Source organism: Cynocephalus volans, chromosome 1 (assembly GCF_027409185.1).
Source record: "Cynocephalus volans isolate mCynVol1 chromosome 1, mCynVol1.pri, whole genome shotgun sequence".
NCBI lineage: Eukaryota > Metazoa > Chordata > Mammalia > Dermoptera > Cynocephalidae > Cynocephalus > Cynocephalus volans.
The window spans coordinates 255,827,820-255,843,985 of NC_084460.1; the positions used below are offsets into that span (position 1 = coordinate 255,827,820).

General features: G+C 39.3%; 1 long non-coding RNA gene across 1 annotated transcript in view; it reads right to left on the reverse strand.

Annotated features, from left to right (window-relative positions):
- The window catches only part of LOC134386658 (uncharacterized), a 30,156-nt gene extending 29,540 nt beyond the window's left edge, over positions 1–616 (reverse strand). Inside the window, exon 1 of the long non-coding RNA XR_010024495.1 lies at positions 376–616. This is a non-coding gene — a long non-coding RNA (uncharacterized LOC134386658). The remainder of the gene's footprint in view (positions 1–375) is intronic.
- Positions 617–16,166: the final 15,550 nt, after the last annotated feature.

Sequence of the window (16,166 nt, forward strand, 5' to 3'; positions counted from 1 at the left end):
CATATTTTGTTCAACTTACAAAAAACCCACAATATTTATGAGAGCCCAAAAGAGTCAACTTCTTCTCAATAAATATTCTTAGTACAAGAAAATATTAATGCTGTGCTAAAGTTATACATATTTACTTATTCAGTAACATACTGTGCTGATTTCCTGGGTGTAAGAGATTTAGTAATTAAAATAAATGAAGTAATGAGCAAACACATAGCCCTAGATGTTTTTTCACATGTCAATTGCTAGCTCTACAGTACCAATTTGAGTACTAGCATGCTGGGGATTAGAAAACAACAGCATACAAACAATAAACAAATCTTGTGAATTCCTGACAGTTCTAACATTTTCAACATATAAACATTTTTAGTTAAATATACATACCTTGATTTTCTTCTACCCATCATTGTCATCGTGGCCACTTACATTCGATATTGTAAGGTCCACACTCACTGAAAATGCTGAATCATGATGACATGACATATTTATGCAATCTCTTGCTTAGGATTAAATAGTGAAGAAAGTTCAATGATGGTCAGCTAAATAATGACCAATGTGGAATTTAGTCCATTACTAATCCTGGCTATCTTCTCTTCCATTCTTTAGATGAGTTCTACAAGCCTGCATTGCCTCTGATGTGAGAAAACAATTAGCCTCACAAAAATACAGGTCAGATTCCTTACCATATTAGACCAGTGCTTACAGCATAACAAAAAGTCTGTAGGAGACAGCCAAGATAGCCAAGCTGAAGACAATAACTAACATGACAACACTTTCCTAAAATGATTGGATAGTTCCTTAGAGTTCATCACAGTGGAAATGAACTCACATTCAGCAGGGTCATAAATACCACTTATGGCATATGCAGACTGAAAAGTCATGGTAACCCAAGCATCATGGAGCACACAGCAGGAAAAGTTGGGCAGACCCACCTCCTTCACAGCAGAAACCACAGCAATCATCTTTCAAATCTCAGAGAGATTTGACTGGTACACAAATTACTAGATATTTGTTCCACAGGATTAAAAATAGTTTCATATCCATGTGTCTCTTTTTTGCCCACTGTGCCTTGCTGTCCTTTTACTTCTATTACTCCCATGGTTGGCACATAGGTGGGTTTTATGCATAAATAAACAAATGATAGAAAGACAAGTGAGTAATTTGGGATACAATGTGATTAGATTTAATTCTCAAAAGTAAGTATTTTTTAGGATGCTAGAACTGGGAGAATTACCCAGAAGGACAGCCCTAAAGGACAATCTATTTTTAGTGTATCCAGAAGAAGGTGTCATTAGTTAGTTGATTCATTGATTCATTTAACAAATATTTATTGACTATTTTTTGTACACGAGGCATTATATTAGGCTCCTATGACTCAGTAATCAAGAGGATTGCTAGGTTTAAATGTTCCCTCTAAAACTCATGCTGAAATTTAATTGCTATTATGACAGTATTAAGAGATGGAACTGGTCAGAGAGGGGAGGAAGATGGCAGACTAGAGGTGTCCAGGGCAGGCTCATCCCACAGAGAAGGGCCAAAACAACAGACAGCTAAATATTGACAGAAGCATTGGTGGGAGAGTGCGGAAGTACAACAGGAGACTGATGATATATATCTCTGCAGAGAATGAAAACCCAGAAGAGTAACATAGAGAAGAGAGAGGCAAACGGCCTCAGCAAGCACATCTCCAACACCAGGATTGGTGCAGGAAGAATGTCTCTAGGAGTGAAAAGGTAAGCCAAGGACCCACACCAACCTCCATCCTCACCACATAGGCCCACAGATCCTTTGGCAGGATAAGTCTGGAGCCAAGTGTGGGCAGCAACCTACAAAATTAGTGCCCTAGATCACTAGCACAAACGGCACACTCCCCACCCTCCACTCTTGGGACCCAAGCTAATACAGATCAGCACCATCGTGAAACGAGAGCTGTTATGGGAACACATCCTGCCTTGGGGCCTGTAGTCATAGTGCTTCCCCAACCATAAGACTTTGCCCTCCACCTAACACACTCACAGGAGAGGCTACAATGCCCTGATCCCAGCGGCTGGAAGCCTGGGCTCACAGCAGCTATGACTCTGTTCTGCAACATGACAAGTCAACCCTAGTCCTGCTGAACTGACACACCCCCATGTCCCCGGCCAGATATCTGACAGGCAGATCCTCCTCAGGTGGACCACATCCAATTCCTTTCATTCCCAGCCCCAGCCCACCAACAGCCTGAGTTGTGTGTGCCTGAGCCCCTAGATCAGAAAAACAGCTCACGGATGTCTACCATAATGAATATACCCTCAGGCTGGTGGAAATAAAGTGCATCCATCCTTTCAGAGAGGTGACCTGGTGGCTCAATCCTGAACTATCCCACCTAACAATTTTGCCAACAGACAAAGAATGCACTAATTCCTTCACTGCTGGACTGGCTGGTGGCCCTGAACAATGCCCCCAAGTAGCCAGACTGGGTGCTCTGCTGAGGGCCACCCAGCAACCCACCCACTTCCTGAGAAGTGGCTCAGCAGTCCCGTTCTTTGCAGTCCAGCACCTGAACTTCAAAGGAAAGCATGACCTGGCAGCCACTGCCATCACCACCCCCTACCCCAAAGTACTATTGCCACAGCTGCCCTTCTCCCTGCACAGCAGTTGGTCCTGCTCCATGCCAACACCCAGCCCAGGTGCCACTCTCTCCACCTCACCCAGATCCAGGTGTTCCCATGTTTTACCAGACATGAAGGAAGAGAAAAGATGGAGAAGGATGCAGGAGAAGCTTCTGCCTGCAGGAGAGAGGAAAGAGAAACCTTACCCAGGGCCCTCCATTCAAGCTGAGGACCGTCAGAATACCCTAGTGCACTGTCAGGGACCTGGGACACTTGACTGTTGCCAGCAAGTCTGCCCAGGGCCCACAGTCAATATAAAACACATTTTCTGGAGGGAGTATCTCTCCTTAAAAGCCACTTTGGAGTAATAGAAGAAGCAACTACTCCACTAGATGATCAGACATCAACCTAGGTATACTAGAAATGTGAAAAAAAAAAACAAGAAAATATGGCATCATCAAAGGAATACAATAATTCTGAAGTACCAGACCCCAAATAGCAGGAAACTTTTGAAATGACTGAAAAGGAATTTCAAACAACCATCTTAAGGAAACAGATACAAGAAGACTCAGATGACACAATGAAATGAGAAAAACAAATCAAGATATGAAAGAGGAACTTTATAAAGTGATAAATATCTTTTAAAAGAACAAGCAGAACTCATGGAACTGAATAATTTATTTAGTGAAGTAAAAAATACAGAGAAGAGCTTAAGCAGCAGGCTAGAGCAAACAGAAGAAAACATTTTCAATCTCAAAGACAGTCTTTCTGAAATAACCCAGGTGGACAAAAAAAGAAGTATTTAAAAAAAAGAAGAAAATCTATGACAACCTTAAGTGCACAAACATCCAAATCATGGGTGTTCTAGAAAGGAAGAAAAAGCAAAAGACATTGAAAATGTATTCAATAAAATAATAATGGAAAAATTCCCAAGTATTGGGAGAGGTATGGACTTCCTGATCCAAGAGGCTCAAAGACCCCCAGACATATTCAATCCAAAAAGGTCCTCTCCAAGGCACATTGTAGCCAAACTGTCAAAAGTCAAAGAAAAAAGGAGAATTCTAAAAGCAGCAAGAAAAAGGCATTAAGTCACCTGTAAGGGAGCCCCCATTAGACTAACAGCAGACTTCTCAGAAGAAACCTTAAAGGCTAGAAGAGAATGGGATGATATATTCAAAGTACTAAAAGAAAAAACTTGCCAGCCAAGAATACTATACCCAGCAAGGCTACCCTTCAGAAATGAAGGAAAATGGTGTATTTCCCAGGCAATCAGGAACTGCGGGAATTCACCATCACATTACCAGTCCTACAAGAAATCTTCAAGGGAGAAAATGATAATCACCATCATGTATAAATGAGTAGCACAAAACCCACTGGAAGAATAGGTAGGCAATCAAGAAAGAGAAATAAACCATATCTCACCACTTTAGAAAACTGACAAACACCAAACACACAAAAGGGGAAAGAAAGGAACAAAAGACATTTAAAACAACCATACAAAAATCAATAAAATGCCAGGAGTAAGACAATACTTCTCAATAACAACCTTAAATGTAAATGGGTTGAATTACCCACTCAAAAGACATAGACTGGCTGAATGGATTAAAAACAAGACCCAACATATGCTTTCTACAAGAAATTCACCTCACCTGTAAAGACTCACACAGACTAATAAACAAGGATGAAAAAAGATGTACCACGCAAATGGAAACCAAAACCAAGCAGGAGTAGCTATTCTTAGACAGATAAAATAGACTTTAAATCAAAAACTATAAAAAGAGACAAAGAAGGTCACTATACAAAGGGACCAATATATCCAGCAAAAGGATATATTACAAATGTCTATGCACCCAACATGAGAGCACCCAGCATTAGACCTAAAGAGAGAAATAAACCCATACAATTATAGCTGTAGAACTCAACAGCCCTCTTTCAACATTTGACAGATCATCTAGACAACAAATCAACAGAGAAACACAGGATTTAAACTACACTGTTAGACCAATTGGAATTGGCAGACAGCTGCAGAACATTTCATCCAACAGCTACAGAATATACATTCTTATCAGCACATGGAACATTTCCCAGTATAGAACCACATGTGAGGCCACAAATCAAGTCTCAACAAATTTTTAAAAACTGAAATTATTTCAAGGATCCTTTTAGACCACAATGGAGTAAAACTAGAAATCAACAAGTGAAGCTCTGGAAACTAGACGAATACATGGAAATTAAACAACATGCTCCTGAATGACCTATGGGTACAGGAAGAAATTAAACAGGAAATCAAAAAATTTCTTGAAACTAATGAAAATAAAGAAATGGCATACCAAAACCTATGGGATACTGCAAAAGCAGTACTAAGAGGGAAGATTATTGCAATAAATGCTTACATCAAAAGAATAGAAAGACTCTAAATAAACAACCTAATGTTACACATCAAAGAATTAGAGAAACAAGAGCAATCTAATTCCAAAATTAGTAGATAGAAAGAAATAATGAAGATGAAAGCCAAAAAGAATAGACAAATCATTAGCTAGGCTAACTAAAAAAAGAAGAGAGAAGACCCAAATACCAAATATCAGAAATTGAAAAGGGAGACATTTCAACCAATACCACAGAAATGTGAAGAACCATTAGAAACTATTATGAAAAACTTTACACTGACAAATTTGAAAACCCGGAGGAAATGGAAATATTTCTGGACACATACAAACTACCAAGACTGAACCGAAAAGAGATACAAAACCTGCAAAGACCAATAACAAGCAACAAGATTAAAGCAGTAATCAGCAGTGTCCCAACAAAGAAAAGCCCAGGGCTGGATGGCTTCACTGCTGAATTCTAACAAACTTTTAAAGACAAATAATACCAGTTCTCTTCAAACTATTCCAAAAAGTTGAAACAGAGGCCATTTTCCCAATCTCATTCTATGAGGCCAGCATTACTCTGATACCAAAATCAGACAAAGATACAACAAAAAAGAAAACTACAGGCCAATATCCTTAATGAACATAGATGAAAAATCCTCAGTAAATATTGGCAAACAGAATACAGCAACACATCAAAAAGATTATGCATAATGATCAAATGGGATTCATCCCAGGGATGCAAGGATTATTCAGCATCCACAAATCAACAAATTGATACACAACATCAACAAATCAAGGACAAAACAATATGATCATCTCAACCAATGCAGAAAAATCATTTGACAAAATTCTACATATTTCATGATAAAGACTCTTGACAAATTAGGTGTAGAAGGAAATTATCTCAACACCATAAAAGCCATACTAGACAAACCCACCACCAATCTCACTTAGAATGGGGATAAGCTGAAAACTTTTCCTTTGAGAACAGGAACAAACAAGGATGCCCATTATCACTGCTTCTATTTAACACAGTATTGGAAGTGCTAGCCAGAGGAATCAGGCAAGAGAAAGGCATAGTGCTCATCCAGATTGGAAAAATCAAAGTCAAACTGTTCCTGTTTGCAGATGACATGATACTATATATAGAAAAACCTAAAGACTCTACCAAACAATTCTTCGAGCTGATAAATTAATTCAGTAAAGTTTCAGGATACAAAATCAATATACAAAAATCAGTTGTGTTTTTAAACTCCAACAAAAAACTAGCAGAAAAAGAAATCAAGAAAGCAAGCATGTTTGCAATAGTAACCAAACAATAAAATATTTAGGAATAAATCTGACCAAGGAGGTGAAACATCTCTACATGAGAACTACAAATCACTGCTGAAAGAAATTAAAGAAGCCAAAAAAAGATGGAAAGACATTCCATGTTCATAAATTAGAATAATTAAAGTTGTGAAAATGTCCATACTACCCAAAACAATCTACAGATTCAGTGCAATCTCCATCAAAATACCAGTGATGTTCTTCACAGAAATAGAAAAAAACAATCTTAACATTCACATGGAATAACAAAAGACCCTGAATAGCCAAAGCAATTCTAAGCAAAAAAAATTAAATCTGGAAGCATTACACTACCTGACTTCAAATTATACTGTAAAGCTGTAATAACCAAAACAGCATGGTACAAAAACAGACACTCAGACCAAAGGAACAGAATAGAGAACCCAGAAATCAATCCAGGTGCTTACAGCCAACCAATCTTTGACAAAGGCACCAAGAGCATACATTGGGGAAAGAACACCTCTCCAGTAGTGGTGCTGGGAAAACTGTTTATCTATATGTAGAAGAATGAAATTAGATCTGTACCTCTTGTCATATACCAAAACCAGCTCAAAATGGATGAAATAATTAAATATAAGACCTGAAACCGTAAAACTCCTAGAAGGTAGCATAGGGAAAATACTTCAGGATGTAGGGCTGGGCAAAGACTTTATGAATAAAATCCCCAGGTCACAGGCAATAAAAGACAAAATAAATAAATAGGATTATATCAAACTAAAAAGTTTCTGTACAACAAAGGAAACAACCAATAGAGTGAAAAGACAACCTATAGAATGGGAGAAAATATTTGCAAACTATGCACCCAACAAGGGGTTAATACTCAGAATATACAAGGAACTCAAACAACAGTAAAAACCAAACAATCCAATTTAAAAATGGGTAAAGGAGCTGAACAGACATTTATTAAAAAAGAGATACCAACTGCCAATTGATGCATGAAAAAATTCTCAACATCACTAAGCATCAGGAAAATGCAAATTAAAACCACTTTGAGATATCATCTCACCACAGTTAGACTAGCTATTATCAAAAAGACAGAATGACAAATGCTGGAGAGGATGTGGAGAAAGGGGAACCCATCCTACACTGTTGGTGGGACTGTAAATTGGTGCAGCCATTATGGAAAACAGTATGGAGGTTTCTCAAACAACTACAGATAGAACTTCCACATGACCCAGCAATCCCACTGCTGGGTATATACCCAAAGGAATGGAAATGATCATGTCAAAGGGACACCTGCACTCCTATATTTATCACAACTCTATTTACAATAGCCAAGAGATGGAACCAAACTAAATGTCCATCAACAGATGACTGGATAAGGAAAATGTGGTGTAAATACACAATGGACTACTACTCGGCAGTAAAAAAGAATGAAATTCTGCCATTTGCAGGAACATGGATGAGCTTGGAGAAAATTATGTGAAGTAAGCTAGGCATAGAAAGAGAAATACCACATGTCCTCACTCATAAGTGGGAGCTAAAAAACAAAGAAAGAATGGAAGGAAGGAAGGGAGAGACCAAGGGAGGAAGGGAGAGAGGGAGGGAACCAAGAAAGAAAGAAAGAACAAACACAATAATGTGTTGAAATTTCAGAAGGAGAGTACAGAACTGTGGTTATTAGAGGGGGGGAAAGGGGATGGGGAGGAGGATTAAGGAGAAATTGGTTAATGGACACAAAAAACAAGTATGTTTTGTAATGAATATGCTGGCTATTCTGATTCGATTATCACATATCATACTCTAATACTGATAGTTAACTCTGTACCTCACAAATATGTATAATCAATTATGCTCTGAAATTTAAAAAAATTTTTAAAAGAGGTTGTACCTTTAAAAGGTGATTAGATCATGAGGGCTCTGCCCATATGAACGGATTAATGCCATTATTAGGGAGTGGGTTAGTTATCACAGGAGTGGGTTCCTTATAAAGGGATAAAGTTGGCTTCCATCCCCTTTCTGTCTTGCACTTTCACTTGCCCTTCTGCCCTCCACCATGGGATGACACAGCATGAAGGCCCTCGCCACATGCCAGTCAGTACTCCTGGACTTCCCAGCCTCCATAACCACAAGCCAAATACATGTCTGTTCGTTATAAATTACCCAGTCTCAGGTTTTCTGTTATTTCAGCAGAAAACAGTCTAAGATGATGATAGACCTGGACACTGATCTCGTGGAATTTACATTCTAGTGAGGAAGATACTTTAAAAAGAAAGAGAAAAGAGAGAACACAAATAATGATGTAATAATTATAGTTGTGATTAGTGTGAAAATAGAAAGAATTTGGAGAAATGGAAAGGTGAGAGCCTGATCATGCAGGGCTTTGTAAGCCATGTCCGGATTTTCTGTTTTATCCTAAGAGAAATGGGAAACATTTCAAGATTTAAGTCAAGGATATAACATGATTAAAATTTCATTTTTTAAAAGACCAGTGGTCTATAAGTAGAAAGTATTGGAGGAAAGAGCAAAACAAGATGATGGCTGGGGTAGAGAGAGTAAAGGTCCAGTTGGGAGGCTACTGACAAGTGGTGGTGGCAAATGAGCCAGAACAGTAGCAGTGGATGTATGAAAAGTAGACAGATTCAAGACTCATCTACAAGGTGGCACTGGCATGTCTAAAAAAGAGACAAAAGTCAGGAGTAACATCAGCATTTCTGTCATGAGTAATTGGGAGGATGAGGAATGAGGAGATTGAAAGTAATAGATAAAGAGTAGATCTGAAGGATAAGAAAATGAGTTCAGATTTAGACATGTTAAAATTGAGATGCATGAAAGGTATCCAAGAGGGGATACCAAGTCAATATTCTGTATATGAATTTTGAGCTCAGAAGAAAGGTCTGTGTTGAAAAAAAAAAAAAAAAAAGTCTCCAAGTCATTGATGTATACATAGGAAAAGAATGTGGGGTGAGAAAGAAATAAGGGTCCAAGACTGATCTTTGAAGAACTCCAATTGTCAAGCAGAGGAGGAGGCGTTCATTCCCAAAAGGAATGAGAAGGGTTGGTCAGATGGGGTAGAAGGAACACTAAGTGTTATGTTACAGTAGGTTGCATGTTACAGAAGCCATGGAAAGAAAGAATAACAAATGGAGAGAATGATCACTCGGGGAAATCAAGTAAGGGGGAGGACAGAAAGTATACACATTGGATTTCACAATGTGGCCACCACTGAGATCTTAGCCAGAACAACTTGAGTGATGCAATGAATTGGAGAGGGCTTAGCAATAAAAGGGAAATGGGGGAATTCGAAAAATGTGCATAAATAACTCTTTCTAGAAGCCTGATCACAGGCAGGATCAAGGTTTTATCCTCAGTTATACAGCCTGCCTTTCTCCATTTGTGAAATGAGGATGTGAACATAACTTTATTCAGAAAATAACTGAGAAATATAAGGGTAAAGCCCTGTAGTTGGCACCATTCCATTCAACTAAGTTCAAGTAAGATTTATTGTGCACATGCTAGACTGTAGGACACAAAGATAACTAGCATAAGGTTCATTCTTGCCAACAGCTCATCATTTAGTAAGGGAGACAGAATAAAACGTATAAATTTAAGAAAATGTGGTAAATTCAAAGATGAAAGTACATGCTATATGCTATGGGAGCAAGGAAAAGGGCATTTACCCCACCTGGGGAATTTGAGAAACTTTCTAGAGGAAAAGACATATGAACTAGGTTGTGAAATAATAGGAATATCCAGGTGGCAAGAAGTAAAGATACACTACAGAGGGAATTTATGAACATGTGCAAAGGCCCAGAGACATGAAACACAATTAAAATCTTGTGTACATCTGCCATGATTTGCTCAGGGAAGCTATAGACACATCAGTTACTACTATATATAGTTGGAGTGTGATAGTTAAGTCTGGAGAGGTAGAAGGGCCAAGCAAATGGAGAATTCGTGTGCCATGTTAGGAGGAATTGACTTCATACTCTAGAAACTATCTGGGTTCAAATCAAAGATCAACCCCCTGTTAGCTCTGTAACTTTGGGTGAGTTAAACTTTTTGAGGCTCAGTTTCCTCAATGAGAGTTTTTATTTTCAATTTCCTTAAATGAGAACTTAATACCTACATCCTAACATGAAGATTTCATTAATTCTCAATTAGACTTATAAATTATTATCAGAGCAGAAAGCAGCCTTAGATAATCTCATTCAATCTATTTATACTACATATAAGGAAATTGAGTCCCAAGAAAATTAATAACTTATCCAAGTTATTAATGCTTTGAAGAAGCAGCAGAGCCTGGAGCAAATATATGTTCTATTACATGATGCTGTGACATTTCTAAATATTCATTTATTCTATGAGTTAAAGAAAAAGTTTAAGCAATCAAAAAGTGGAAAAGCAGGCAGAGGACATGTTATCCAACGTCAAAGGGCCAGTAGAAATGTCATTTTCTGATGGTGTGCCACAAACCGAAGGCTGAGAATAAAGACAGGGATAAGGGGTGGGACACAGCAGGTACATCTCCAGATATCTCTTCCCTCCTGGTGCAAATCTCCACGAACTCACAGTTTAGTATATATAGTGCAAAATGCACGGATTTTGACAGAAGCCAGGCCAAGTTCATATCCTTGTTTTTCCACTTACTAGTTGTGTGACTTGAGTCAACTATTTTCTCTGTAAAATCTGAAAATAATGCCTTACTGATTTCTAATGAGGCTCAAATAAGTTAGCATATATGAACATGCTTAACATATTACCAACACACAGGAGGCAACTGGACATTTGTTTTCTTTATTCCTTCTAACAAAAATAGACAGCAGACCACCACAAATACCAATTGAGTATACTTAATGACATATACCCAGACACTTTATTCTCAAGACGACCCAGAGAACCTGGAAGTGCACAGTAGACTATTTTATAGACTATTCTCTATCTCCTAGATTCCAGACTGATTCACTAAGTCCTGGTCAGCTGACATTGGAGTAGTCAATAACTCAGAGATCAAAGATCAGAGTGTAAATGGGATTTGGTGGAGCTTTTAGCTAACATGAAAGAGATATGTGATAGGTTAGTGGGGCAGGTGTGGTGTCTCTCATAGAAATAAATACAACTGAAAGTAAGAAAATTAAAAGTGGGTGAAGTAGGGAAAGGGCTGTCAACCAATGCGTCATCATCTCAAACACAAAAAGTGCTCTGGCTGGGAAGTCATAAAATGCTTTCTGCAATTACTAACAGCTGTCTACTGAAATTATTTTGTGCTGATTTCAATGTGAAAAGTAAGACAAGAAGAGTAAGCACTTTTCTTTAACTTCTCCACCTTTAAGGAAGAAAGCATACAGATTTGCTCAAAGTAGCCATGGAACTAGTTCTGTAATCTGCACATGACTTGGTGCACTCCAGCTCTGGATGAAGAAAGCAGAGTCTTGACAGAGCAAGCAATAGGCAGGGTAAGGTGTTCATGAGGATTTGAACCATGTTTCATTGCTGCTTTTTTTCTTCCCTGAAATCTGCTAACTTCTCTGTCATGGGCATTCAGTAGCATACATACTTCCTGTTGAAACAGCAAAGAAAAAACAAAGGCAGACTAAGCTCTCCACATCCTTTTAATCTTGAGTCCCACAAATATTTTGATTCACCAGATTCGTACCATGTATATTTCTCTTCACCTTTCCTGTTTTACAATCTTCCAAATCCTTGTTATATCACAGGCTATGTGGGAGCAAAAACAAATCTCTTCAACTTCTTTTCTTCCTGTTTAAGAAAATATAAAAAGAAATTAGGAAATACAGACAAGTTTCATTACTTTTCTACAGTGGGTCCGGTGCTCTACTAGGTACATGAGACAAAAGATAATGAAACATAGATCCTGCCCTCAGGGTTCTCTCAGTCTGGTGGAGAGGCAGACAGGAAGGCTAGTCATTGTACTGCAGTGCGACAAATGCAATAAAAGAGGTAAGCACAGTATTAAAAGGGGCTTGTTCTACCAAGAGGCAGACCAAGAAAACATTTATGAATGAGAGCTGTTTGGATTTGCGTTAAGGTGGAGGAACAGGATTTTGCCCAGTAACCACAGAGAAAAGGACATAATGGCAGATGTGACAACATGACAAATACGGGGTGGTATGAAACGATGTAGCAAATTCAGTATCTGCTAATCGTTTTTTATTGATGGAATGAGGGTGCAATGGGCTGAAATAGGATTGGGGAGATGAAGCCAAAGAAGGGGTCAGAGGCTAAATTATGAAGAGTTCTGTATGCCATGATAAGTGGTTTTAACTTTATCCTAAAGTTAATAGATATCCACTGAATGATATTAATCCAGGTATTAACTAGCTTTATTCTTTAACAAAGTCGTCCTCAGCAGTGTGGAGAGGGAACTAGAGGGGTGGAGAACCGAGGCAGCAATGTCTAATGAGGAGGTCATTGTATAGGTTCATGCGGTTCGTGTGAGTGATGGGGTAGTGAGGGGGGGACCTGAACTGGAGAAATAGCAATGGGAATGGGGGAGAAAAGGCATATATGAGAAATATTTAAGATTAGACAGCTAATTAAGTGTATAGAGTAAGGGCAAAGGAGAAGTAGTGGAAGATAAACACCAATTTGACTTTAGCTCCTGGGTAGGTGGTGGTAAAATTAGCTGAAGGAGAAACATAGAAGGATGTAAGGGAGATGAGTTTGAACTTTTCTACAGGACACTAAGTTGGTGCTGTCCAGTAAGTACTGAGATACACATATGAAACTTGGGCTGATATAGAGAAATAACTGAACAAAATCAATACAAGCTCCAGTGCAAAGAAGGCCACCAAAAAACTGTGCTTAACCTTCTCTGCCTCTAGGCATCAGATTTGCTAAGGAAATCAAGTAGGAACTGTAGTGGTTTAGAAAGCATACTTCCATTTTATCAAAAGAGGAACAGAAGAAGGCTGGAAACAAACAAGACATTAACCTGGAAAATGAGAGAGATCTTCTAAGACAAAAGACTGAAATCTTAGTAGATAGCTAAGAATATTAAAACGCAACTTTTAAGGCCTGGAGAGACTGATGTGAGAGAGAAAAGACTTCCCCATGTCCACCTGCTCTTTCCGGGGGTTTTATGAAAGGGGAAGATGGGTCAATTGCTGCCAAATCAGAAATTTTGACCTCCTGTAACTGAAAAGAGACACAGTCTTGAAGGACAGAAAACTATGGAGAAACATCTTTTCAAAGCCACAGACAGAGACAGAAAATCAACTGGGTAACTTTACGTATTGAGGGTTACAGAATATCTGGACAGATATGGGGAAGATGAGGAAGGTCAGCCTAGGATATCCAGAGCATATTTGGTAACTAAGCAAAAACAATGAGTAAGCGAAAACTATACACAAGTACAAAGTAGAAAAAAGATATTTAGGGCAAGGGGTAACATAGTTGATTGGTAGTGACAGGAGCAATGCAAGCAGAGATGGAAAGGAGCTGAGTCATCATCAAGATGGAGAACCGACTCAACAGCCTGACACTGAGGGTGCCATAAAATAACTCAGTCCCCAAAGTTGTGTTTCATCCTCCATGAGGCCCATGCATAGGGCTCTTCCTGAGTTTCCATGTAATTTCTATTGCCTTATTTCTACAAATATCTTCACAATAAATCCTTCAGTACTTGAGGGAATCTGACAAACTGTTCTCTTGTGCCGGCAGCCAAAATTGCTGAACACACATCTCTAACATTTCTAAGTGCACTGCATTCTTCTTATAATATAGTGGCCAGAAGTGAATGAAATCCTGAAGGTACATGCTGCCCAGTGAGGAGTGGAAAGAGATTATCACCCAACAGTTGGACACTATCTCCTTTTATTGCAGCCTCATCACAATGCAACTTGTAAGACCTTTTTGTCAAATGCATCCTCAATTCTTTCATTATTTATGTATTTATCCATTCAACATATATTTATCAGGCTCCTCTTATGTGCCAGGCACTGTTCAAGGCACTGGAGATGCAAAAGTGAGCAAAAGCCGACACAGTCACTGCCCTCATGGAGCTTAGCATCCAGCAGGAGAGACAGACATTGAGCCAATAATCACACTCGTGTTCGTATCATTCATTGCACAGGAGTGAGCAGATGGCCCCAGACCACTCACGCTGACGTAGACTTCCTTCCCTTGTCCTCCTCCCCTCCATTGGCAAAAAGAGGAGGCTCCAGAGCTCTCTCCAAAGAGAGACTCGGGCCTCTTGGAGATCCCACAAGACCAAACCCTAATCTCCATAAGGCTATGACTTCACCTCCCACCTACATCTCCAACTCCTTAATTCTTCTGCTGTCTCCTGAAGAGTACTCAGTCCATCATCATTAAAATTCCCAATATCTTCAAAATTTCCATGAATGTTCCCGTCACCTTTGTGCTCCAGTTGAAAGCCACCTCTTCCCTGAGGACTCTGCTTCCCCTCCAGCCCTCTCGGGGTGGCTGTTTCATTTCTCTGGGCCTGGAGGTGAGAAATGTGCCTCCTTGCTCCTCTTCTAAATCTTTTCCCCTGTCTCCTCCTCCTACACACACACACACGTGCACACACATAGCTTTAAATTTCATATCATCAGACTATACTATCCATTACCTTCCTTATAAGTGTCATCTACTCATTTGAAATTCTCCCAAAGCCTTCACCGCACCCCTCACCTGCCACTCTTGGCTAATGACCTAACTCTCCTATTCAATGGGAAAATGGGAGCAATAGGAAGAGAACTTGAACAGGCTCTTCACACCTACCTGACTAGTTACATCTGAACCATATAGTCTGTATTTTTGTCCCTGTTGATGAACTTCCTACTAAAGCTACTTAAGTGTCTGCTCAAGAGCTTTGCTCCAGCAATTCTTCCATTTCTCTCCTACAGTGTTTATTCTGGGTTTATTTCCCAACAGCTTACAAACATGTTGTATTTGCTCCCCATTTTAAACCCCTCTTGACTCTACTTCCCCCTCTAGCTACTTCCTGATTTCTCCATCCTCCTTTATACTATATATACTCTGTCTCTAATTTTCTCTTCCTTGAACCTATTCCAATGAAGGTTTTGCCCTCATCATTCCATGGGACAGTCCTTTTCAAGATCACTGGTGATCTCCACATTGCTAAGTACAGTGGTCAATTCAGTCCTCATCTCATGTTACCTGCCATCAGTATTTGGCACACTCAATCACTACCTCTTACTTGAAATATTTTCCTCACTTAACTTCCAGAACATCACATTGTCCTGCTTTTCCTCCTATTTAACCCCTCTTCCACTGATTCTTTCTCAAATTCCTCACCTCTAAATGCTTGAGGCACCCTGAACCAATTTTCTTCTCTAATTCACTCATTGTGGGTAATCGCATCTAACCTTTTGGTTTTAAATAGCATTTATGTGCCAAAGACTCACAAATTCCTATCTATAGCCCAGACCTAGGACAACCAACTCATCCCAGTTTTCCTGGGGCTTTCTTGGTTTTAGCATGTCATAGGAACCTCCTCAGTTCCAGGCATACCAGGATAATTGGTCAGCCTACCCTGACTTCTCCCTCAAACTTCAGATTCATAATCCAACTGTCTACTCTCTGTCTCTACTGGCATGTCATAGTCATATCCAGACCGACCCCTGACCCTTCCTCCCAAATATGCTTTCTCATGGAGTTGCCCATTTTAGTATATGGAGACTTCATTCTTCTTATTACTCACACCACGAACCTTGATGCAATCCTTAATATTTTCTCTTATAACACATACCCACTTTGTCAGTATATTCTGTTGGTGTTCCTTCTCAGCTATCCAGAAGCTGACCACTTCTCCCCACTTCTGCTGTTGCCACCCTAATCAAGCCACCATGGTGTACTGTCTGACTTAGTGCAGATGAGTTCCTAATTGGCATCCCTGCTTCCACTCTTCCACATCCATACACAGAATTTATTCCCC